The 27,426-nt window shown below is 38.2% G+C and overlaps 1 long non-coding RNA gene across 1 annotated transcript in view; it reads left to right on the forward strand.

The window, feature by feature from the left end:
- The first annotated feature begins 14,199 nt into the window (after positions 1-14,199).
- The window catches only part of LOC127461990 (uncharacterized), a 68,092-nt gene continuing 54,865 nt past the window's right edge, over positions 14,200-27,426 (forward strand). Inside the window, exons 1-2 of the long non-coding RNA XR_007900270.1 lie at positions 14,200-14,236; positions 19,932-20,015. This is a non-coding gene — a long non-coding RNA (uncharacterized LOC127461990). The remainder of the gene's footprint in view (positions 14,237-19,931; positions 20,016-27,426) is intronic.

A 27,426-nucleotide genomic window follows, 5' to 3' on the forward strand; every position in this document is an offset into this window, starting at 1 on the left:
TTTTTTCCATGGTCCTGAACATTTCCTCTGCAATGTCGGTGCTCACGTACTTTTCCTGTTCTTCTTTTTTTAGAAACACTTATGCAGGATTAGTGTTTCTTCAGTAGTCGGCTCTGCAAGGTGGTATGAAGTACACAGTGAATGACTGCCTCTAGGCAGATCATTTGTATGCCTCCAATACTACATGAAGGTGTCTTAATTTTTTGATACAAGTATCTAATTTTTTTCCTTTTGGGGGACATGAAACCTGTGTTTCTCTGTAGTCCTGTTCTGTTTAATACTGCTCATTCTACCAAGGAACTGTGACCTGGAGATGTGGTCTCACCAGCATCTCAGCAGCCTTCCCCACAGAGGCTGCTGAGGATTTACCCTCATCCCTGCTCCAACTGCATTTTAATTTGTGGAGTGTCTGTGCTTGTAGATAGTGTATACCAAGAAGCCTTGTTTCATGTTGTACTGCCTTTTCCTCTAGTTCTTACCAATGCTTTAGTTCTCAGTGAATTGTATCTTTTAACTCCACTGTTATAAGAAACAGAGAGACAGATCTTTTCTGAACTCACCAGTGCCAGTAGGGTTTATGAATAAGATGGATAAGAAGACTGAGAAACTGCATTGCCACAGATAAACTGCATATATATGAATAGATATTAATATATATTCCACATGGAAGAGGTTAGAGACTGCCTTGAGGCTTAGCATCACAGCTGACTTCATGTCTTCAAATGTAAACTGGTCTTTTTTCCCCAAAACCGGGGGGCTACAGCTAAACTGTCTATTAGAAACAGTCTTGTAAAATGATGAATAATGTCTAGCCCTCAGCTGGGAGGACGCTAGTGCTTATTGTCCAAAGCCATGATAGTAAAACGCTAAAAATGAAATAGTGTAGACATTTGTAATCCTGTGCCTTGCCTCTGTTTTATCTGTTAACCCAGACATAGTTCATATTCCTGAAATCATATTGATTCTTCATTGAAGGAAATATTTCCAAGATGTTGAATGCAGTTACTAAAACAGGACAAATCTTCTCTCTAGTGCCTCATATACACATTTCTTTATAAACTTCTCGTCTTCCTAACAAGTTATATGCATTTTACTGTGCATTATGTCCTGACAGGTATCTGTCCAGGGAAAAAAAAAAAAAAAGAAAAAATTGATATATTTTACTCAAATTATGCTGTAATTTTCTTATAAGTAATTTCAAAACTTCTATATGAGCCAGAGTGAATTTCTAAAATTCAGGCTATAGATTTTTCCACCTCTTCCTCTGTTTTTCAAAACTTTGTGTCAGCTTCATCCACTCATTACGAAACATCTATTTCTGCTTATTTTGTATCAGTTTTGTCATAGCCTCTTATCCATTGTTATCCTCCTATCCTCTTATCCATACAGCTATTGAAAAATCTCTAGATACTTGGTAAATGACTTCAAGAAGATATAGATATTCATGATGTCTGGAGAACAACTACCATTGATCCTGAATGTTTCACTGTTCCTCATGGCAGATGTGATAGAGGCAGGTGATAAGATGAAAATGCTGAGTCCCATTTTATAAGCATCATCCGGAAGAAGAAGGAGTAACCAGTATGATCAGCTGACATCTTTAGAAGTGGAAGTAATAAAAACTTGCAAGAGGAGGTGGCCTGTTGCAAAATCACAACTGACAAACGTTCTGTGGCTGGTACTATTTCAATAAAGAAAGCCAACAGTTTGTGCTGACACTATATATGTGATAGCCTACATTTCAAGTGCACAGATGTTTGAACATTGAAAGAGTAATATCCTTAAAACTTTAAAGATTACCCTACATCCTTGTGACAGAAGAGCAGTCCAAACAGCAGGTTTTGAAGATGAAAGGTAACTCTATATTTAAGGCTTGATTCACTTTATCCTGAGAAAAGTTTCATGTTTCATCATCCCCAAAAAAACAGGTCCCAGTTCTTCAGCAGTTTACTACTGTTTGTGTTTTGGTTGCTTTTTCTCATTTCAAAAATGGAACTTAAGACATTTCCCTATCTTCTAAGGAGTTCTCAGGACTACTGCTTTAGAGCACAGACAATACTAATGAGGAAATTAGTGGTGCCTTGGATTGGATTAAAGCCTGGAAGAAAATTCAGATGTGGTAGGGCAAGCAAACAGAGGGAGGAGAAGAGAGATGCAGCTGGAATGTGCACCCTGGAATTCCTTCAAGGTTGCATCATTTCGCACCCCAGAAGCAAGTGGTGGTGCCATATTATTTTATTTTTTTTTAAGCTGCCTTAAGTGTGCTTGTCCTGCCTTCTCCCTTCAGCCACTCTGCTCCTGTACCTTTTGTTCACATGTTCTTATTCCTTGGCAGAGTAACTGTCTGAGGTACCATATTAAGAGATTGTGTGCTGGACAAAAAAAAAATGCCAAGCTGGAGCTGAGGCTTGCCTCCTGGTGAAGGAGAGATATGAATGAATTTCTCCTTCCATGTGTTATTGCATAATTCATGAGTTGAAATAACTGTGAAATGTTTTGCTGAAATTTTACAGATCAGCCAAGAAAATGTGCATTGCAAAATTCATGATTGATAAACACAGAATATAGAAAAGAGAAGCCTTCAGGACTTTTAAGAGGATTGCTTTTCATGTTTTTTTTTTTTTATTGCAATTTTGTTTTCTCATTAATTAGTTTTAATATGCAAGTCAATATTTATGTAGGTGATAACACTGGCTTTACTGGCTGCTAGAAATTGCTCATTTCAGGCAATTACCTGTTTCGAAATTGCTTAATCCCCAGTTTATTAATCTCCATGCAGAATAAATTGCTTTGAAGTTGAAACTTTTTTAGTGACTTGAGCAGATTGCAGAGGCTGATCCTTGAGGAGGTGAAAGGAAATTTTACCTTAAGTTTTGTCTTGATCTCTACCCCCATCAGCGGTGGCTGCAAATTGCCTACATTCCACATGGTGATTTTTCTCATTTGATCACTTTTTCCTTATGGAATTAAATGATGTACCCAAAAATAACCTTGTGGTCTAAGGAAGCTTAAAAAAAACGAAACCCAAACAAAACCCTAGTAAAATGAGCTCAGCATTACTTTTAAGCCATCACTGAAAGAAGGCGATTCCATCAGCAGGCCTTTGGTTTGCATGCACTTGGGAAAGTCCCCAAGTGCAAAGACAGCTGCGATGGGCAGTGACTGAATAGCACATTTTGCTATGATCTGTGTAATCAAGTTATTTCTCCAGTTACATGCAATGCTAACTGATGTGATACCTCACGTCTTGTTAAAATCTAGAGAATTAAGCTACCTGGAGAATCGGAGTAACATTTGAGAAGACATAATAGCACAAAAGATCAAGGGGATTCACTCTTAAGGACTGTCAGGGATGTTAACAAAATTCCAAGTGAAGAAGAAAAAATGAATCAATGATGAATAATCATGTACTATATCAGGTAAGTCAAGCCTTTGTCTCTGCGGTAATTAACTGTTCCAATGATATGGGCTGGCAATGTAATGAGGAAGCATCAGTGAACATGCACTAATTACATTTGCTTTCAAATTCAACAGAAGCTGAACAGCTGTTTGGTGCAGTAGGTAGATTAAGTGCACTAGTCAGATCCAATTTTGAAGTGAATCCTTGATGTCACTCAATGATTAATGTGTAGGCTGAATGTTTAAGGGCATGACTCAGCTAAAAAATACTTTCACTCTGTGTCATTACTTCTTGCTGTCTTGATCACGTCTTCCCTATACAAAAAATCCAGTTGGGTGTATATGTCTGAAGGGGGTAAGAAAGAAGCAGCTGAGGAAAGTGATTTCTGTTCTCCTTGCTGAATTTTCTTGTCAAACATTTGTGGGGAGCAAAAGAAGAAGAACAGAATTTATTCTTTCCTGATGAGAAAGCAGCTATGGAGATAGTTTGCAAGACTTGTAGTTATAGCCTGTACCTGGAGATAAACTAGGGCACTCCTCAGACGAAAGGTCACATTAAAAGACATTTTAAGCAGGAAAGGAAAATTTTAACTATATTGTGTTAACACATGAAGTCCTCATGAATTGACTGAGTGGCTCCATGACCTACACCATTCCATATTCCCAGCTTTTCTTTTACAGAGCCAACACCTCTACTAGGGACTAGGACTCTGGCCTGCAGTAATAAATTGTAATAACAAGAATTTTTCTTACTGTCTCCTGCTATGTCTGAAAAATATATTCCAAATTCTAGTTATCCTGGTTTCAGCTGAGACAGAGTTAATTTCTTCTTAGTAGATGGTACAGTGCTGTGGTTTGGATTCAGTATGGAAATAATGTCAATAACACACTAAAGTTTTAGCTGTTACTAAGTAGTGCTTACTGTAAGCCGAAGACTTTTCAGTTTCTCATTTTCTCATGCTCTGCCAGGGAGCAGGTGCACAAGAAATTGGGAGGGAGCACAGCCAGGACAGCTGACCTGAATGGGCCCCCTGATAGGGATATTCTGTATCACAGAATGTCATACTCAGCTTATAAACTGGGAGGGCTGTGAGGGGCCGATCTCTGCTTGTGGTTAGTGGGAGGTGAGCAAATTGTTCTTATCTCAACCCACAGGTTTTGCATTTTTCCATTTCTCTTCCTCATCCTAAGGGACGGGAGAGAGAGGAGGGAGTGGCAGGGGAGGGATGTGTGAGGAGTGAGGTTGCCCTTTTGGACTGTTGCGGTTCAACCCCAGACAGCAACTGAGTACCATGCAGCTGTGAAATAAAGTGAAATAGAAAACTGCTACTAGTATTAACAATGAAAAGAAGAGAAAGAAAACACTAGAAACACAAGTGATGCACCATGACATTGCTTGGGAAGAGCATTGGAAGCTGTAAAGTCCTCAGCTTAGGGTAAGCACTCCTTAGCAACAGCAAAAGCATCAGTGTTATCAATAATTCTCATACTAAGTAGAAAACAGAGCACTGTACCAGCTGCTAAATAGAATATTCTCTCTATCCCAGCCAAATCAGGACACTGATATTGTGCATTTTTTCTCCCCAGCTTGTAATGAATTTGGAGGGACAGTGGTTTTCCTTAGGAGCTGATATTGCAACTGATGTTGTCTAACATGTCAATATGGACACTGCAATTGAGTGCACCCTCAGCAAGTTTGCCAATGACAGCAATTTGTGTGGTGTGGTTGACATGCTGGAGGGAAGGGATGCCATTCTGAGGGACCTAGATAGGCTTAAGAGATGGGCCTGTGTGAACCTCATGAAGTTCAACAAGTCCAAGTGTAAATTTCTGCACCTGTGTGGGGGTTATCCTAAGCTCAGATACAGGCTGGACAGAGAATGAATTGAGAGCATCCATGAGGAGAAGGACTTGAGGGTGTTGGTAGATGAGAGGCTGGACATGACCTGTCAATGTGTCCTTACTGCTCAGAAAGCCAACCATATCCTGGGTTGCATTAAAAGAAATGTGACCAGCAGGTCAAGGAAGGTGGTTCTGCCCTTCTACTCTGCCTTTGTGAGACTCCACCTGGAGTGCTGTGTCCAACTTTGGACCCTGAACACAACAAAGATGTGTTGAAACGAGTTGAAACCTGTTGAAACGAGTCCAGAGGAGGACCATATATATGATAATATGATCAGAGGGCTGGAATACCTCTCTTATGAAAACAGGTTGAGAGAGTTGAGGCTGTTCAGCCTGTAGAAGACTTCAGGGTGAACTTAGAGTAGCCTTTCAGTACCTAAAGGGGGCGTGCAAGAAAGATGAAAATGGACTTTTCAGAAGGTCATGTAGTAATAGGACAAAGGGGAATGGCCTTAAGCTGAAGGAAGGTAGTTTTACATTAGTTTTTAGGAAGAAACTCTTTACTATAAGGGTGGTGAGGCACCAGAACAGGTTACCCAGAGAGGTTGTGGACTCCCCATCCCTGGAGGTGTTCAAGACCAAGCTGGATGGGGCTCTGAGTAACTTGGTCTAGTGGAAAGTTCCCTGCCCATGGCAGAGTGGTTGGAACTAGACGATCTTTAAGGTCCCTTCCAACACAAACCATTCTATGATTCCATTATTCTATGGTTCTATGATTGATGGTACTTAATCTCTGGTGACTTTTTTCATGCTTCATAAAAAATCCTAGTCTCAGAGTTTGATTTGGAATGGGTTAGCACTGGTCAATAAGAGCTGAACAGCCACCACAGCTGCTGCATCTCTCTGTAAAGGTTGGTAAGACAGTCAGAAATTGGGAGAAAACACAATTACTGTCAACCATGTGCATTGTCAGAGAGAAAAAAACAGGGTTTACTTATTTAACACCTTTTCTTATTTGCATTCATCTTTACATAATGTATGAAAGCTATTTTCCTTCTTCTAATTTTTAAACCCAGAGTAAATCCATAGTAAAACACTAAGTGTAATGAATGGCATAATCTATTATCCTTGTATTAGCAAAGGGATTTTCTGGTTAGTGACATGTGACAAGTCATTGCCTTTTGTCATCTGAAACTCAGGTCTTGGTCTTTCTCCATGCCTTGATTAGCAAGTGCCTTTCCTTTACCAGTTTACTTCAGGCAGTGCCCTGTTGTGTCTGTCACAGTGATAGACTCCTTTTGATCACTTAACTATTATTTTTTAAAGGAAAAAAGACTCTTTCTTATAGGTCAGTGCTGTTTTTGAAAATGAATTAGTCCTGTTCAGAGATTCTTGTCTCAGGGCAGCACAGAGAATATATAAGGAATTACATTCAGCATTCTTGTCTGGATGCTACTTCCCTCAGAGCTCATCTGCAGTTCTGATCCAAAGCATGACTTTGATTTAGGTGCATTTGTTAGCTGCATATAGATGAGAATTAGTTTTAGGATTATTAATGAGTCTACAAAGACAGAATCATGGCAGTGGAAGACAGAAAACTGCCTGTCATCCTCCTTTCAATGAAAGATTGTATGGTTTCCAGAAATGAAGTAACTTGGGTGAGTCATATAATCAGTACTCACAGGGTCAGATGCAAATTTATGGTCCCTAAGTCCTCTCTAAATGCAAATATTCTGACTAGAATCAGTACTTTTCTAAAGAATCAGGTATTGGTGATTTCAGCATGTACTGATATAGGCTTGGTTAAAAGAGCTTTAGTGGAATCAAGCTACATCTTTAAAACTGATCTCCTCGTCATAAAATTTTAGTTTCTCTGTGTAATGCCACAGAATCACAGAAAGCCAGGAGTAAAGAAGTCACTACACTCAAAACTTCTTAGACATCCCTATTCTGGAAGCACAACAAGGGTACAGAAAAAGAAAAGGTTATACAGGCTTGCTCAATAAACCCTATGTTGTAGTCAAGATATGAAAACGTGGTCTGCAAGTCCACACTGAACAAGATCACATCCATCTCAGAAAATAAATTGCAGATGCTTTGCAGAGCTCTTTGAAGGTTAAACTGAAGGTCTACAGAATTGATCACCAAGTACAATCAGAAACAGCAAAAGCCAACAACTACTTCCTCTGTGCTTAAACACAAATACATTGTGGCAAACTGCCTCTAAGAACTGTGTATGTGTAGATATATGTGTGATTGAGCGATCAGAGAGAATTGACCTTGAATTAAGGAGGCTATCTCGACCTATAAGTCATAACCCTGAGGTTGGGATTTCCCTCTGAAAGCCAATCCCTCAGTGAAGAGGAGGAGGAAAATACCTTCAGCTACCTCTGGTTTGGCTAAATTACACCATTTCTGTCACTTGTAATCTGTGACACAGACACACTGGGGACAATATTGGCAAAATAGAGAGCCTAAAGCTAAGAAGAGCGCATGTTGAAGGTGTGGAGGGAGACCATAAGGGAAAAGCATCTTTTTTTAATTCCTTTACAGTTAGATAACTTACTCCATCCTTTTTTTTATTGAATCATCTTTGGAACTGTTACCTTTCAAGTCTGCCTAAAAATATTTGTGTTCTGTGGCTTCTCACTGTTCATTTATCAGTATGTCTCAGTATGTCTCCAAGTGTCGTGAGGAAGACATTTACCTAAATTGGTACACAGCACATGTATTATATCATACATTACTTATCATGCCATTCAACAGTTAGAAAGAATAATGCTAAAAGAAAAGGCTTTACTGACATCTCAAAAATTCTTCCTATAATCCTGCCCTATCAACATTATTTTAAAAGCGGAAACTATTTAATGGAGACTAGGACATAACACCTACAGGCTTGCATTGATGCTCACAGAAAAGACGTAGACCAAGAGAAGAGAAATGGAATTCAAGGACAAGCACGTAGCATCTCTAAGTCAGCGGAAATCCCTATGCTTAACTTCCTTCTCGAGGGCTGGTCTTTTCTTAGGGGTGCTAATACACAGTTTATTTTGTGAAGGGAAATGGCTTTATCATAATGTCAAATAAACAGCTATGCAATAAGTGCTCTTTGCATATACATACATACATACACTCTCTCCTGTTAAAAAGTAGTGACTTGTTTTCATCCATTTGTATAATGTTTACCTTTTGAAATTTACTACTAAACCCAGCAATTTCTAGGGAACATTGTAGATTCTATTAGGTTTGAAATTTACATGAAAGTCTTGATATTTGTCTCCAAATCCAAGGAAAAGAGTAGCTTAATGGCAAAAACCACTTTTTGAAATAGGTAGAATATTCTCCCTTCTCACCAAAAGTGTTAGATAATGAAACTGAAAAAATGAGAATCTGAAAGGAACTGAAAACAGACTCCGAAAAAGATTGAGTAACACAGACATAACAATACAAATGAATGTGGTGGGTAAAATCACACTGGACAGAATAGAAATGAAATTAAAGGAAAACAGAGTTTAACAAGACAGGGGACATGATGTCAAATAAAAAATATGGACAAAACCAGAAAGGAGACAGGGTGGAATAATAAGATGATGATTGCAAAAGATACTGAGTGAAAATGGAGCAATGTAGAAGAATGTAAAAGGAAGCAATGACAAAGTGTAAATGAAAGGGAAGGAGTAGATAAAGAAATTTAAATAGGCCTATGTCCCAAGGCACTAAAATGAATAATTTCCATCATAATGTTAAAATCCATAAAATAAAATAAAAATCTATATATATGGATAAAAATCCATAGATGTACACTACTGAAGAAAAGTAGGAAATGGACATTGCAATAAAATAACTGTGTTCAGAAAGTGGACCTTCTTAGTTTTGTCTTCGGAAAGAGATGGAAAGACAAATGTAAAGACATTAAACACATTTGTAAGTTTCCCTTCCATGGGTATAGCTAAGATATGATAAGCTAACACTGACAATGAGACTTTTCTTAGGAGCTACGATCTGTTAAATTTTGGAAGAAAAGAAAAAAGTATAGCATATCACATTGTTAAGAGTTTGATTTCAGAGAAATTGTGCCTCTCAGCTTTTACATGAAATGAATTTTGCAGTCCCAGGGTACTCAGGCAGGGATGAATACCAAATCATGCAATGTCTGTGGTACTGTGAGAACTCATCACACTTGGGAAATCCATCCTTTTTCAAACCTAAGAGTGTAATAAAAGAAGGGAAAGAGACTATATTTAAGCTGCTGTAGCATAGGAGTATACTGGATAAAGCTTGTAAAATATAGCCAATGTGTCTATGACCGGCAGCTCTTTTGTGATTTCCTTAGTATAAGCCCAGAGAATAAGCAAAATTGTTACCAAATAATTCCAACAAAGACCCACAGGTGTCTATAGTTATGACTAAGAAGAAAAAAAACAGGAAAAGGTTTTTTTGCTGAAAATGGCATCTCATTAGCAATAAGACCATGAAACAGAGAGTATACTGTTACAACTGACCTTTTTCCTGTTTGGAACCCTGCATTTAATGTTATGAAAGCGAGATATGACTGTATCTCTCAACATCTGACTATCTTGTGATTCTGATATCCGACAACCTCTGCCTAGACTTTGGAAAATCACTTAATCTTCAGTATGGTTTGATATGTCTGAAGAGACTTATGACTCATAAAATACTTAATCCATTCGTATTGATATCAGAAGTGATGCATTTTGCTTTTTCATTGACACTGTCATACTTTCCATGTATTCCCTATAGAAGAGTAACTTTCTGTTTGGATGCCTTTCATTCTAGAGCAAAGCCTTCAAGAGATCCAAAACAAATGTTCAGATTTTTAAGAGAGAGCATAGTATTTTCATATCTGCCTGCCACACTGGCCACCTTGAATTCATTGTACTTTTGCTTTTCAAAATTCAGTGGGATCAATTTAAGCTACCTTCCAAAAAGAGATACAAATCAATCACATTGACCAGTTACATATTTATATATAAAACTGAGGCCAAATGTTCTGCTATAAAACTAGTAAAAGAATGATAAAGAAATAAAGCTTTTTAAGCTGCTAAACAATATCTATGTGATTGAAATCCATAATAATCTGTAATTCGCTCACAAAGTTTTGCCATTTTTTACAACATAGAGTGATGACTAAAACTCAGATTTGCTCACTATCTGCCTGCCTGACTTTCTGCTTTGAGAAAAACAAGTGTATATTTTACTAATATAAAGAAACCCCAACAGATATAAAAAGGTAATGTTCATCAGTTTATATTATTGCTTCCAAAATTCAGAAGGAAAAAAAGTTGTAAAATGCACATAGGTATGCTATAGCTGTAGTGTAGGGTAGCTATAGCTTCTCTGCTTTAAGTTGCCAGAAACTGTAATTTAAATCTCAATATCTTTACCTAGCTATTATTTCATATTTCTCCAATTTTTTTCTAAGCTTCCATTGTGATACACTGAAATTTGCGTTTCCTGGCAACCTTCAGTGAAGTCTATCACTATACCTTTGGTTAAGACTGAGGAAATACCATATAATGCTCAAAGGTTTTTTCTGGTTTAAGAATGATTCTCTTCTTCTGTAAGATGGAAGGATGTATGACTCGCAGGAAAAAGCCTTGCCCATTTGTGATTTTGAGCACAGATGCAATTTGTTTTGAGACTCCACTTTCATGGGTAAGAGTGGAAGTGAAATATCACTTGCTGTCTGTTCCTGCTCATGCTTACTCTCAGGAGCTCTAGAAAGGGCATTATCAAAGGGTGAGTTAGGCAGGGTTAAAGTACATATTGCGGTCACATGGTGTGGAGCCTAAAACTTTCCTTCCATACTCATTAGAGTATTCTATGCAATATTTTATACAGTTTTTCCAGTTAAGTCTCCAGGTTGTGTGTAGTGGCATCACAGCTGTACACTCTGTCAGCATAGCAGTGTACGCATTTAATACAGAAGACTGCATTGACCCTCTAGCTGTGATTCTTCAGGACTTTTTGCATTGCAATTCAACGTATTTCCTTCTGGTTGCCTTGTCTTTCAAAAAAAAAAAAAAAAATCCCATAGATTTTATTGGTCTTCAAGCCCAGAGAGCCAAACTGTGTATTTCTGAAATTTTCTTGTTTGAAATGTTAAGGAGCCTCATACAGCTATCTCATGTTGACATCAGTGTTGATATGTTCCTGCCTTTTATAAAGTGTTCTTTGAAAGAAAGCCATCTCACCAATTTTGCTTTTAACAATGAGCTATAGGAACATTAAAGATTGAAACCAAGAAGAACTGCAACAAGCGAAGAAATGTGGGTGCAATTTTTTAAGCCAACCCGGTCAAAAAGAAACTTGAACAGGCCCTCTGGAAGGCTAGTGGCAAAAAGATGATTGTGTTAAAGCTCACATCTGCTTCAGCATGTGACAGGAGCAGCTGCTTACCCGCACCAAAAGGCTACACAACGCAGCACTGTAATAAAAGACTTGAGGTTAAATGTTAGCAGTATAGTCTTTTCTGTAACTCATTTAATGTAATATTGACATTTCAATATGCTTATACAGTAAAATAATTTTTTTGGCAAGGCTTTTTTTAAATACACCGCATTCTTAATTAATTCACTTCTCTGATCCAAAAACTGGCATATGAATGGCCACAGATATGGCAGAACCAAACACATATTCATGAAAATTAATGATATGTAATGTCAGTTGTATTTTAAGGGAATTTGACACTTTTCATCCTGAAGTTTATATATGAAGCCTAAACCCAGAGTAACATTTGAAAGCTATTAGCATATATCAAATGATCACGTTTGTGTTTGGTTTTTTTGTTCATTTTTCAGCAGTTTTTCTCTTTGGAAGTGGTAGAATAACACACTGAGATGATTATAATTTTATTTTTATGTATAATTTAAAATGTATTTAAAAAGCAAACAAAATAAAAATAAAGGAAACTGTAAAGTAACAGAGGTATTTCAATGTCATCAATGGTTTACTATTATAATGCCCTTGTGCAAAAGCAAGCAGCATCATGGAAAGCAGAAATGATGAAGTCTGGTTTTTAGAATTGCTTCCTCTGCTGCTTTTGCTGCTGTCAAATAAGCAGTGAGTTCCAACTACAGCATTTCCGTGGCTGGATATTTCATAACATTCCTCTTCTCAATGGATTTCTGAATGGTTTTTTGAGAGATCAAACTACATGCTCTCAGTGAAGGTACTAAGAAAACCATCCTCGTCCAAATGACTGCCTTTTTTTTTTCTTTAAATTTTAGAAACTCCGCACATTAGAATTTGTTCTCTGTCAAATTTAATAGTGTATACTATAAGCAAAAATTACAGGACGTGCAAACTCACATATGCTATGTATACATAAAAGATGATTACATAAGTCTTGTTTCTTTTTGGATAAAAATGAATTATGGCTTGCCAGAAGCTTGAAAAATAATTTAAGGAGATTAGGAGGAAAAAAAAATAATTTAAACTGCTTTATCCATCCACTTTCTGGTGTTTATGTGCATAGTTCCCTATACAGAGCTAAGAATTATATCTTCAAATTTCAAGATGTTCAAAGTGATCTAGAACCTGTGAGGATATGTAGCATGCAACATAACAGAAAATAATTTTAATGATGCTATGAACTGCTAATGGATAATTTATTAAACAAAATACTTTTGTGTTTTTTACTTAACACTCTGCAGCATGCTCTTGAACAGAAAAACCTATCATGCAAAACGGTAAAAGGTTACAGTGTCTTTGAAACAAGTATATCTGCTCTTTAAAAGCAGACGTTTGGTATTGCAAAGACATAATGATTGCAAGGAAGAATTTTAAGTCTTATCCTTTGGTTTACATTCAGTAATTTGACTAGTGTCTGTAAAAATGAAAATCATCTTAGAGGTTAGTTTTCTGTTTCTTTATTTTTCAAGGCAATTATTCACTAACTGTTCGACAGTCATGCTAAAATTACCTATGCAGTAAGAGAGAGGAAGAATGTCAAGATTATATACAAACTCTGAAATATTTGAAGGGCAATCCAAATTTAGCAAGAAGAGAAAAACATCAGGAAGAAAAAACCAGTTCTTGTCCTTGAATTTTCTCTTTGAAAATTGTATATGAAGCAGGCTTAAATATTGCACTTCATACACTGCATTTTATGTTTCTTTTGAGCTACTATTTTACTCTATTAGTAAAACCAGTGAAAGAAAATTAAATTTTTTTTAAAGCAAAATGCCCAAATCAGTGAGAGATGCTAACAATAACTAAGTGCTCAGCTCACTGGAGTTTTTCTCCTCTTAATTCTGGATTTCCTACATCTCTTCCTTGCCTCTATTTTTTCCTAACTTCTCATGGATAAGGTTGAATCTGGTAAATACAAAATTGTTGTAGCCTAATGGAGAGATTCTTCTTAAGTTATGCTTTTGAAGTTAGAAGATTTACTGATCAAATGAATAATTTAACATCACCACCAGTATTTTGTCTCTTTACATGAATGCCTGTGAGTCAATGAATTTGGAAGATTTTGAGAACTTGAGGCATCATCGCAGAATATGCTGAATTGGAACGGACCCACGAGGATCACTGAGTCCAACTCTTAGTCCTGCACAGGACCATCCCTAAGAGTCACACCATGTGCCTGAGAGGATTGTCCAAACACTTCTTGAACTCTCTCAGGCTTGGTGCTGTGATCGCTTCCTTGGGGAGCCTGTTCCAGTGCCCAACCACCCTCTGCGTGAAGAACTTTTTCCTAACATCCAAACTAAACCTCTCCTGACACAACCTCAGGCCATTCTCTTGGATCTTATCACTGGTTACTACAGAGAAGAGATCAGTGCTTGCCCCTCATCTTCCCCTCAGGAGGAAGCTGTATTATGTACATGTGAAAGATTTTATGGTTTATACTTAATTAGACAGAAGCAAAAATACCACGTTCCTGCAGACTTCAGCATTTTCTTCCTAAGTCTATTACCCCAATGCAGATTAACAGAAAAGGTATTTCCCACCAAGTCATTTGATGTTAGTATGTTCTTGAGCTCAATGGCAGTTTACAGCCCACCTCTCTCTGAGGTGAGACAGTTAATTGGGTAGCTTCCACTTGGTAAAGCGAGTGAAAGGGGAGCACTGTGAAGAGCTTCATGGGGCTGTGAAGTGGATGAGAGTAGACTCTGTAGCAGGATGGACCCCTCTACTGTGCCTTGTTGTGAGTACATGGGTGTCACCAGAGTGTGATTCTGTGGTACCAGTCTGCCTACAGCCCTGCCATGTCTGCCTCACATGCACTCCCATATCCCACCTTATTGCATGAGAAAATGCAGGTCTGGAAACTTTGCTCAGTACACATTTGAAATGGAGGAGCATGGAGGTAGATCTGGGCTGTGCACACACTGGCAGGATGAATAATTTTCCTCAGTTCTATGTACCTTTATTTTTTAACATTGAACTTGTGGTTCTCAAGAAGACTTATTGATATATCTGCAAACTAATAGTCCAGATGATATAACCTGATGTTCAGGAAAGCAGACTTTGGCCTCTTCAGGGGTCTGCTTGATAGAGTACCATGGGATAGAGCCCTGGAGGGAAGAGGAGTCCAAGAGAACTGGCTGATAGTCAAGGATCTCCTCCTCTAAGCTCAGCAGTGATGCATCCCAACAAAAAGGAAGTCAAACAAAACTGCCAGCAGTCCTGTGTGGATGACAAGGAGATCCTGGACAAACTCAAACACAAAAAGGAAGCCTACAGAGGATGGAATCAAGGACAGCTAGCCTGTGAGAAATGCAGATGAATTGTCCTAGCAACCACGGATCAGGTTAAGAAAGCTAAAGACCTGATAGAATTAAATCTGGCCAGTGATGTCATGGGCAACAAGAAAAGCTTCTCTGGGTATGTTTGTGAAAAAAAAAAAGATTGGGAAAAATGTGGTTCCTCTCTGAAAGGAAATGGGACACCTGGCTACCAGGGATATGGAGGAGGCTGAGGTACTCAACGACTTTTTGCCTCAGTCTTCACCAGCATATGCTCCAGCCACACTGCCCAAGACACAGAAGGTAAAGACAGGGACTGAGAGAATGATGAACCATCTACTGCAGGAGAAGATCGTGTTTGAGACCATCTAAGAAGCCTGACGGTGCACAAGCCCATGGGACCTGATGAGATGCATCCATGGATGCTGAGGGAACTGTCAGAAGATGTGGTTAAGCCACTGTTCATGATATCTGAGAGGTTGTAGCACTCCAATGAAGTTCCCACTGACTGGAAAAGGGGAAGCATAACTGCCATTTTTAAAAAGAGAAATAAGGAAGACCCAGGGAACTTCAGGCCAGTAAGTTTCACCTTAATGCCTGTCAAGATCATGGAAAAAATCCCCCTGGAAGCTATGCTAAGGCACATGGAGAATAAGGAGGTGATTGGTGACAGCCAACATGGCTTCACTGAGGGTAAATTGTGCATGAAATATCTAGTGGCCTTCTCTGACAGGGTTACAGCATTGATGGACAAGGGAAGAGCAACCAAAATCATCTACTGGGACTTGTGCAAAGTATTTGAGACTATCCTGCATGACACCCTTGTCTCTAAACTGGAGAGACATGGATTTGACAGATGGACCACTTGGTGCCTAAAGAATTGGCTGGATGGTTGCACTGGAGGGGTTGCAGTCGATGGCTCTACCTCCAAGTGGAGACCAGTGAGAGTGGTTCTGCTTAAGGGCTGATATTGCAGCTGACACTGTTTAACACCTACCCAGCAATATGGACAGTGTGATTGAGTGCACCTCAGCAAGTTTGCCAGTGACACCAATTTGTGTGGTGTGGTTTACATACTGGAGGGAAGGGATGCCCTTGATAGGCTTGAGAGGTGGGCCTGTGTGAACCTCATGAAGTTCAACAAAGCCAAGTGCAAATTTCTGCAGCGGGGTTGGGGCAATCCCAAGCGCAAATACAGGCGGAACAAATAATGGATTGAGAGCAGCCCTGAGGAGAAGGACTTGAGGGTGTTGGTAGATGAGAAGCTGGACATGACCTATCAATGTGTCCTTACAGCCCAGAAAGCCAACCACATCCTGGGCAGCATCAAAAGAAATATAACCAGCAGGTCAAGGAAGGTGGTTCTGCCCTTCTTCTCCGCTTTTGTGAGACCCCACCTAGAGCATTGCATCAAGTTCTAGGGTCCCCAAAATAAAAGGGATGTGAGCCTTCTGGACCAAGTCCAGAGGGGAGCCATGGAGATGATTAGAGGATTGGAACCCCCCTCCTATGAAGACAGGCTAAGAGACCTGGGGCTGTTCAACCTAGAGAAGAAAAGGTTCCAGGGAGACCTTATATCAGCTTTCCAGTACCTAAAACGGGCCTACAAGAAAGATGGCAATGGACTTTATACAAAGACATGTAGTGGCAGGACATGGGATAATGGCTTTAAACTAAAAAAAGAGTAGGTTTAAACTTCTTTACTGTGTGGGTGGTGAGACACTGGAATATGTTTCCCAGATCAGCTGTGGATACCCCATCCCTGGAAGTGTTTAAGGCTAAGTTAGATGGGGCTTTAAGCAACCAGTCCCAACCATTCTGTAATACTGTGAAAACCTATGAATAATAGACTTTAAAAATGCACATTAAAATTAATATCTTTTAAAGTAAAGGTCATGTTAAATTATTCTTTCAATGGCAGGAGCAAACTTCTTCTTTTCTTCACACCATTTTCAAATAGTTAACTATTTGGAGAGTGCTTTTGCTAAATGGACAACCAGGGCAACTTGCCCAGTGAGGGGAAAAAAAAAAAGAGCACGTTTCTCTAAAACATCTGTTTTGGTAGATTTTGACATTTTTAATATTCTGTGACAATATGAGAATGACCACAACAGCCAAAAAGACTAAGGATATTCTTAGGGTAGCAGACTATTGACTTGTAGATGCCGGATCTAGCCACAAGAGAGCATTGTAAATCCAAAGAAGGCCAGTTTCTGTAAATTAAGTTCATGAGACCAGAATGTGTTGTTTTCCCCCACTTCTGTCAGAAAGCTCAAGAAATTTTGACTATGTTTATTGATGTTTGCACCAATCAGATAATTAATTATTTAGGGTTTTCCTGAGAAGTGAAAAGGTCACCTTCATTACACATAACTTTGAAAAATATTGTGCATGATATTGCAGATCATGAAACATTAAAATGCAAACAGTAATTGAGAATTTCAGCTCTCATATATTTGCCTTACATGTCCTTTCAGGTTTGAAATGCTTACATTTATGCATTAATGAATGGTGTGCATTAAGAAAAATGTGATTAACAAACCCTGCGTTGGAAAAGCAAAGGCTGAGTTCTTTTCTGTTGTGTCTGTAAGGAAGATGAGAATTGCTGAAAAGAAAGACTGAGAGAGATTGTACAGTATTACTTTTCAGCTTCAAGAAAGAATAGAAGCCTAGTAAACAAAGGGTCCAGAAAAGACCAGACAAGCAGGAAAAACGAAAATCGGGAAAGAAAAAGGAGAAATTAAGCTCTAGGCAAGAAATATTTAAAGGGTAGGCTAGAAGGCAACATAAGAAACTTGATTTCCAGTTGTACATCCTGCCAGCCTCTGGGCATGCACATGACTGCTCATTGTACATCTCTTTTTTCTCTGAGCTTCTTCAGTAAACAATGACTGTATTCCAACTCTGCTGTTAGCTGCTGTGGTGGTGCATCCCCTCCACCCCCATCCTTCGCCCTGGTCTCAGAAGCTCCTGATAAGCCTTGACCAAACTATCTGAGCTGTGAAGTATCTCTTGACCTTACCAGTTGAGCTGTGAGGCATGCCCAGGAGCTCTTGCATGGTAGAGGTGGGAATTATCAGAAGCATCAGCTGCCCAGTCATGGTAGGAAACAAAGGATAAGCTCCTTTGGAGCCTTGGCAAACCATTTACCTGAATCATAGGCTGAGTGCAGCGGTACCATTGTGAATTTTAGCCTTAGTGGAATGGTACCATTTTTACTGTAGTCTGGGAAAAAAGCCTGTTGGTTACTGATTTGGTTTATGGCCAGGATGAAAACCAAAGTCAATCATCTTGTGACACTCTAAAGAGGAGTCCTAAGTAAGACCCTCTGAGCTCTCCTGGATTGTAGTAAGCTGTGTCAGCACCTCCCTCTGAGTGAGATGCCCCTCAGAGCTTGCAAGTATCAAGCTTGTGATACTTGAAGAACCATTGCTGATAATGAGGCCCAGACATAACTCCCACACACACATCTCCACACTCCTCAAGGTGTAACCCTTGCCTCTTGGGAAACATAAATTTGATGTGAGTGTTTCATTGAGACCAAGGGGAATTTTTGATAGATACCTTTACACACAGAAATAGGTGTATACATCATTTTACCAGTGTGCTTGTCACTTGATTATTGTATAAATGTTACTATCTCAAATCTATAGAAATAGTTCTAGTTGTAATAAACCCTATAGGATCACTTTGTAAATGTTAAAGTACTTAATGATTAAGTGCTGCTAAACGTTTTTGCACTCTTATCTACATCTCTATCCTTTGCACCCTTACCCCCTTTTGCATTACCAACTTCATGTAAATCATTCCAAATTGCTTTAATTTGATCTTCCTTTGTATGCTTTATCCTGTGTAGTAAGTAATAGAGTGAACCTTCAAACTCTGTCAAGTGCTATCAAACCCTGTCAAGTTGCATTTTCACAAAGTCATATTAAACCTTGCTTTTGCCAAGATCTTTCATGGTGTTTCTTTAAGCAACCAAACCAGTCATTTGCAACAGATGTCAGATGAGTTCTAGCAGCTCTCCTTGATTTAGCCTTGGGAAGACCTATATCCTTCTTCCCATGTTCTTGCTAATACTGTGTGGTGAGGCTGCTGAGAGAGTCTCACCTTATTTACTCAGCTTCCTTGGGCGTCATTTCCAGATATGGAGTTATTTCTTGTGTAAGGTTGAAGAAAGAGCAACACCCTTTCTCCACGTTGCCTTGCAATCTCCTTCTCTACTCCCATGACATCACACTGCCATAGAGACCTGTGACCATCCGCAGGATGGGGTTGATTTCTGGGAGACATAATGTCCTGCCTGGGAACATGCAACTGCAAAAATGGAAGAATAGCACAGTGGGACAAGTACCTCTGATCAGTGTTTATGCCAGAGACATTTCGGTAGGGAAAAGTTGGCATAAAGAGTGGGTTGAAATAATGGAAAAGATTTAAAAAATACAAAATATATTTCCCAGGCCAATGAAGTCTATTTAGAAGGGTTAACAGGGAGAAATTTCAATAAATGCATGCCAAACATGCCAGTGGCAGGGTCTTCCATCAGTGATTCTTCTAACATTTAAGTATACAAGCAGCTTGAGAGTTTTATCCAGATACATAGAGTACAAGCTTCTGAAACTCACTGAAAATAAATAATCAGTGTGAATAAAAGGATGGTTCTATGATATAAACAAATTATGTAAATTCTGTAGAGATCATATTTTAGCCGTCAGAGACACCAGACTAAAATACTCTGTAATTTATTTCATACTTTATGTCTGCTCTCTGCTAGATGGCTCTAGCCCTTTGGAAGTACCTTGACAAGGAGAAATAGAAGGTATAGAACTGTAAGACTGGAAATGAAACGGAGAGAAACAACTTTAACAATATGACAAAGATAAGATTCTGCAATAAATTTCTTGATTATTTTTGTGCCTGAACTTATAAGAAACTTGAAATGAAACTAGTAATGAAATTAAATTCACCTTTCAGGGTTGTTTACAGTGAAGCTCAGTGATGTACACTGGGTGCTGAAAATGGAATTTCTTCTACTAAAGCTGAAATATTCTTGCTAAGGTGAGTGTATGACCCACTCTGCATGCAAAGCTACATTTTAATGACCATAATTGCCAGATTTGGTGGTGTCATCCTGGTGCCAGTGGCAGTTTGGAAGAGGTCCTCAGTAGCACTCGTGGTCACTTACTTGAAGGGTTATACCTAGTGACTGGACATATTGTGTATTATGCTAATTCAACTTCTTCCATACAATGGAAGGATAAACAAAGCTTCCATGTTATGGTTACATCTAAAAACCAGTGGAGGCAAAGGGTGCATTTTACAGCTAAAAACTGATCAGGAGGGCACATGCAGTAGTTAAGACTTCTGGCACTTCTGTTTTAGTGCTGGTATATTTTCCCTTCTACATTAGGTTTTGACTGGAATTAAGTGGCTTTGGGAGGGAATTTCATAATAGAAGATGGAAGGACCATCATTCACATCTCAAAAAGGTGGTACCATAAAACAATGTATAATATTTTCAGTATTTACAGAAAAGAAGAAAATCATATACAATGTGCACTTAAAAGTGATGTGAGAAGGACTTGCATGGTTTGACATCTGGTGGGGTAAATGCTTTGAAGTATTCCGACAGAACATTGAAGAGCAGGCTTAGTTGCCAAGTTCATTGGTCCAGACCAGAGGAAACCCTATAGATTTGCAGTGCAAGATGTGAAAATAGTATTTTTTTATACCTTAAATATACCTCTTCTCTTAGATGCTCTCAAAATTTTCTTGATAGCCTTTTTGGTTATAAACTCAGCAAAATACAGACAGCTATTCCACTTTCTTTGCTTGTGATCTTAATATAGCTGCAGGTTTGTTATTTACAAATCCTTTATTAAAAAGTTATGTTTGTCTGTTTTTTTCCTTGTGAATTTTTTTAAATATTACTTGCTAACTGTCCTGTAAGTGAGAATAAAAAATTTGGTAGCTCTCTAGGAAAAGTAAAGAAGAAAGTGGGGAAAATAAGAGACCTTGAGGAGAATATCTGGGGCAGCCGTGAATCTTTGGCTGTGGGTTTTTGTTACTGACCCTGCGCTGCTAAGAAGAGAAGCCCAAGGCAGGGTGTAAGCCTGGTCTGTATGTTCTGCCGAGGACAGGATGGGTACTTGCTGTTCAGACGTGAGGTTTGGCTCGGACAGTGAGAACTTGGCACGGATCACTGGCATCAGTACTTTGATGATGGAAGCCTTAAGACAGTCTCATCACGGAAGACCATGCCAAGAGATATGTCAAAACACATTTTTGTGACAACAAGAAACACCAACTCCTCCCTACTAGTCAGGGAAGTGGCTAGCTCCCTAACTATAACTGTGGTAAGTGAAACTGTCAGATAGTCCTAGATACAATATTTTCTTGCATGAAAATGGGGAACACAGAGCACACTTGGCTTCTTGCAAGTTTATCCAGGAGGGAAGCTCAGGATTATTTGACTTCCATCTTTTTGCTATTGGATTCCAAATCTCAAATAGTGATTCAACTCCCAGAACATCATGCTAATTTGATACTAATCCATGAAAGGTCATTTCTAGCATAACAATATCCTGTAATAGTAGAACAAGAATATTCAGTGGCATTTTACATGTGTTTGCTGCTGTTAAACTAGCATTTAGTGACACTATAGATCTTATACAGTGGTGAATGTTAAAATTCTCCCTCCCCCCCTTAATTTACCCCCTGGTGCAAATACAAATACTGGCTAAGATAAAAACACATTGAGAACACTGAGAGGGCGATATATGCATTGTGAATGTAATGTTAATCTGAATCTGATCTTTGACAAGATGCTATCTGATGAGGCAAAACAGAAGCTCTGGGTCTTGATAACTGAGCCAGGAGGGTCTGTCACAGATGAAAGACTATGAAAGTTGGGATGTCCCCAGAGCTTTAAGAATCTGGAGAAACTACTCGAAGTAGAACTGACAGGGATGTTGATTTCACTGAGGCATTGATTTTACTGCAGGCCGAAGAAGTTCCAGTTTCATGAGAAATGTCAAAAAATGTTGGGTTTAGCCTCATTCAGACCTAGAGCTTCTGCATTTTCATCTTCACCTTCTCACTAGATAGCTGTGTGTTCCCTGACTAGCACATCTTCTAATAGACAGCCAGAAGAAATTGTGAGGACTAAAACCAGTTGCTGTTCTCAAGTTCATTACATGCCCAGCATGAAATACTTTACACGTAACTTATTTTCATAATGCTTGGACCATTATTTGAATAAAAGAGTAAGCCTTTCTTGTATTCATGTTGAAAAAGTGATAGTCATTAAAATGAACAAGTGCCTGTTACCTATGAAGTAAGCCTTGGAGCAAGTTTCTCTCTGATCCAAACATCCAAATGAAGAAGGAGATGAGAACAGGAATCGTAATGAGAAAGTGGATGGAAGTTAATAAGCAGTTGCCTTTGGCATGTTTTTATTAATTTTTGGTTGATACGGGGAAAAGGGAAAGTGTTTAGTGAAGTTTTTGTGCTTCACAAAATTATGATGAAAATAGCAGTTCCAGTAAATAAGTGTTGAAGTAAAAATTGCTCAGGAACTATTTATATGAAGAGTGAAAAATAAGGCAGCAATTTTTTCTTTTTTTTAAACAACTGCTTTATGTAGTTATCCCTATCAAAATAACAATTAATATCCAGAAAAATGTTTTCTGGCTGTTCAATAAAGCTATCAAGAGAGAGGAAAAGCCAGGTCGTTGTTCCTTTCCTAACATTGTGCTGTTGAATGAGAGGAAAAGCCAGCAAGTCTCCTTGCCCCAGACTGTGATTATATTTGTTTTAAACTTTCTTCCAAAATCTTACTTCCAAGAGTTAAACCAAAAGAAAACGTTTTGGTATCGCCAATGTAGGGGAACTTTTTTTTTAAAGGTAAACTCTTTTTATTTTTTAAAGTGAACTTAGTGTGTTAGAGCCTGCTTTGGCTTTTGCCAGTTTTATATTCACAGGTTACAGGTCTCTGTTGTTGCATAGAAGGAAACACATTAATTCTTTTTGTGCTAGGAATCACCTTGGAAACATCCACTGAAAGTTTGATTTTGTACTACCCATTGCGATACCACAAGACTGGAGCTCCTTCAATTCTTTAAGTTTCTAAAACTCTCAGTGAAAATTTCATCAGCAGTAATCTGGTAGTCTGAGCACAAATGCACTTGGGTAACTGGCTACAGAAGGCCTTTCCATTGCATTTTTTTCTTTTTCAGATAAGCAGTTCCGTTGAGCCAGAGCTCCTTTTTCTATCCTCTGTGTGTCACTTGTATGTCTTTTGTTGGTGCTTGGAAACTCTTGTAAAAAAGTTGCCTATTGCAATTCTGGCAAATTTTTTTTCCAAATACAAGACATTGTCTTGGTCTGACTCTGTCAGTGCCTTTGTAGTTAAGGTATTCTTTGGGTAGTGTTGTAGATTCTCTGCTGTGTTCACAGGCAGACATACACTGACAGAGATGAATGATGTGGAAAAATGGAAAGCAAGAACAAAAAGCCAATTGCATACTCAATAAGCCCACAGTTCTCCCAACAGAATAAATTACTTGTTTTGGGAATGTGGAATTTCTTTAGACTCATAAATGCTTTTACATTTTTTTATGCTTATCTGAGTTTTGCATCTGTAATCTGTATAAACTACATCTGTTGCAGAGATGAGATGGACTTGAATTACAACAAAGAACTTTTTTTGCATTACAGGAGAAAAGAAGTACACAGACTTCTAATTAAAATATTCTTTGACACTGTATATTATGAGTAGATTTGATTCATGTTTTGAAGAATTTACAAAGGTAAATTTTACAAAGGAAAGGACCTCAAAAAAGGGACTTCAAAATGAAGAGAATCTTTTCAGCTGGAAAATAATGAGCAGCATAAAGAAATTGTGCATTACATATAGCTTTCATCATGGAAATAGTCTGGTGATATTTTCCTTGACCTTATTTTTTTCACGTAAATTTGGGTGTCTGAAGCTTGGTCTTCCTGTGTGAACTTTTATACATTGAGTAGGTAGACTGAATATACCAGACACATTAGACTTCAGCTGAGCATTTCTGCAACATGAGAGTTCAGTATGGATGCTTTTGGCCAGCTGGATGCTTTGTGCAATTTCACATTTGCACAACAAAGATATATTAACCTGTTATCATATTAACTTAATTTAATTTTAATATTGTTGGAAAAGTTACTTGAGACAAATATGTTTAAAGGCTCTTTACATTTCCTAATCAAATGATTGTCAGATTAGGTCTTGAATAATTTCAGACTCTCCAGAACAGGTGCTATTACATTTCAACACTGCAAAAATTTTTAATACTCTCAAGAAATAGTCAATGAAATAAATGAATAATTATGATAAAATTATTATTTATTTTCTTTGAGATTACCAGGAATACTTTGCTAAGGTTTATGTTTATGATGAGATGTTCAAAATATTTCAGTCAAACACATCCATATAGAATCATAAAATCATTTAGATTTGAAAAGATGCTTCAGATTGAGTCCAAGTCTGCCACTAAACCATGTCCCTAAGTCCCTTGTCCACATGTCTTTTAAATACCTCCAGGGACTGTAACTCAGCCACTCCTTGGGTAGCCTGTTCCAGGACTTGAAAACACATTTGGTGAAGAAATTTTTCCTAATATCCAAACTAAACCTCGCTTGACACAACTTGAGTATGTTTCTTCCTGTCTTATCACTTCCAACCCTATCACACCCACTTGGCTACAGCCTCCTTTTAAGTAGTTGTAGAGAGTGATAAGGTCTCCCCTACGAGCCTCCTTTTCTTCAGGCTACACAAACCCAGCTCCCTCAGCTGCTCCTCGTAAGAGTTGTACTTTATATTTTATATTCATAAAAAAATAACTAATTCTCAAATAAACATATTCATACTGTATGTGAGATTAATGTGGAGTCACAGGACATCAAGTATATTGCATTCAGTGAAGGCACAACAAAATCAATGAGCAATTTAAAGTATGTTGAATATTGTAATTAAAAATATGTATTTTAAAATATCACTAAGCAAGATACTATTGGCTGTTCTAATGACAGATCTTGAATCTGTAATAATGACAGATATGCACGAAGATTGAATACTATTTTACAAACTGATCTGTTAAGGTTTAAGGTGAGAAAGGACAGACTTCAAAAATTTTGATTCATTTCATTTTAGGATAAGTCCTGGAAAATTTGGATGTTATTTCATAAAAAGTTTACTGCAATGTACTGCTGTCCTTTATTATTTCTTTGACATTCTCCTGTCTTGACTTCCGAAATTTCTATCTTCTATCAGTTTTGACCTTTAGACAGTCAGATAATTTGCTGCATCTAAAATTTTTACCTGTTGTGTGAGTCAGCACAAGCAAGCAGCTAGGACAACCACAAGCCCACAGCTAAAAAGCAAAGAGTAAATTTATTTCTGTTATTCCACTAACTGGGGTATCCCTGAAGCAACACCAAGTAAGAAGTACATGCAAGTGGAGATGCATGCACCGTTTAACTCAGTTCATGCTAGAGGAATGCTGGCCTGATGTTCAAACCTGTTTATTGAGGGCTATTTCCAACTACAAAGTCACTTGAGTATATTTACAATCCTCCTTGCCCTTCTTCCACTTTCAAGCTGTTCTTCCCAACATCTGTAGTTTAACGAGATCCTATGAGGAAAGGCTAAGAGGATTAGGATTGTTCAGCCTGGAAAAAGAAGGCTTAGGGGGGACATAATTGTGTCCTTCCAGTTACTGAAGGTAGCCTACAAGAATAATGTGGACAGAGTATTTACAAGAGCATGTAGAAATAGGACAAGATGTTATGGCTTCAGACTGAAGAGAGCAGGTTTAGTTAGGATATTAGGAAGAAACTCTTTACTATGAAGGTGTTGAGACACTGGAACAGGTTGCCTAGAGCTGTGGATGCTCCATCCTTGGAAGTATTCAAGGCCGGGCTGGATGTTGCTCTGAGCAACCTGGTCTACTGAAAGGTGTCCCTACCCACAGCAGGGGTGTTGGAACTAGATGATCTTTGAGGTCTCTTCCAACCCAGGCCATTTCATGACTCTGTGACTCTTCTGATGAAGTATATAGCTTCTGCCAACACAGAGTAAAGATGTTGAAGATTACAAGGGCTATGTCTACACTGGCAAGCAGAGCAGAACAGTAGCACTAATTCAGTAGGCAAAAATAAAAAATAAGGTATTATTTAGATATAAAGGGTCCTCTGGAGGTCACCTGGTTCAGCATCTTGCTCAAAGCAGGTACATCTCAATCAGGTTGCTAAGAAATTTTGCAGTTGTTTCAAGTACCTGTAAAGATGGAGATTTCCCACCAGCTCTCATAGAAAAATAAACACCTAAACTACTAGTATGGTGATATTATATATTATTTTTTTCATATTTTGTAGTTCTTCTAGTCTCATCCCATGACTGAATACCCATAAGCAGCAGGAAATTTTGGGTTTGCTTGAGAAGCAACTCTTTAGGCTTACTTTTAGCTAAAGAAATCCAGTGCATGTAAGAACGGTTTGCCATGGGAACCAAGATAAGACAATCACTTCAGAAGGGCTCTTCTGAGCTCAACTAAAATGTTTATGCTATCGCACAAGGTTTTCTTTTAGGAAGACCATCCTATCATGACCACCTTGTGATTCATTTCAGTTTCTTCATCTTCTCTGTTGACAGCTTTAATGAAAAATATGTCTGATTTTCTGTGTTATGATCTGGTAACAGTGATGACTCCAATTTTGTGGGTGTTGCTAGAAGACATATATAGGCCTTGGAGTTCCCCGAAAAAGCTATAGAAATTTTGATGTCTGCTAGAATAAGGAGATGATACATATTTCTTGCTTGATAATGATATCTGTTGGAATGGTATATCCCTATCTGATTCTCTCTGAAACAGCAGATTAAGGAGAAAATTCTGGGACAGAGTAATATGACAGGTAAATATAAGCTACACCAAACAGAAAAAAATTTTAAATTTAGGCACAAATTAGAGATTTTTTTTTTCTCCAGCAAAAGAAACTTTTTTGAACAACGGAATTTTGATTATATATTCTTATCCCCACAGATAAATGAGAGTCAAGTCAGCTTTTGCTTTATGATGTGAACTGTGCTAGGGATCCAAAGAGTCAAGACATGGAGTTTTTCAGGAAAACAAGTTTTTCTCTGCCTTACTTTGATTCTGAAGAAAGTACTTATCACGCAGTCATTCAAAACAGAGTCCTAACTGAAGTTTAACATTTTGACTGTTAATTGAAATCTGTAAATTATAGCCAATGAAAAAATTATGCTCTTGGTTATGCTGTATAGCCAAGCAGTCACTCAGGGCTGTTATATTTCTCACAGCTGGAGTATACAGTAGCTTTCAATCTAAACTCAATTTAAGGAAAAATAGGCAAGCTGAGAATGAACCTGAAACTTTATGACAATATAACATGAATTTTCTGTAACACAGTA

Source organism: Manacus candei, unplaced genomic scaffold (genome assembly GCF_025592945.1).
Source record: "Manacus candei isolate 608988 ecotype Guabito, Panama unplaced genomic scaffold, ASM2559294v1 h1tg000008l, whole genome shotgun sequence".
In the NCBI taxonomy this organism is placed as follows: Eukaryota; Metazoa; Chordata; class Aves; order Passeriformes; family Pipridae; genus Manacus; species Manacus candei.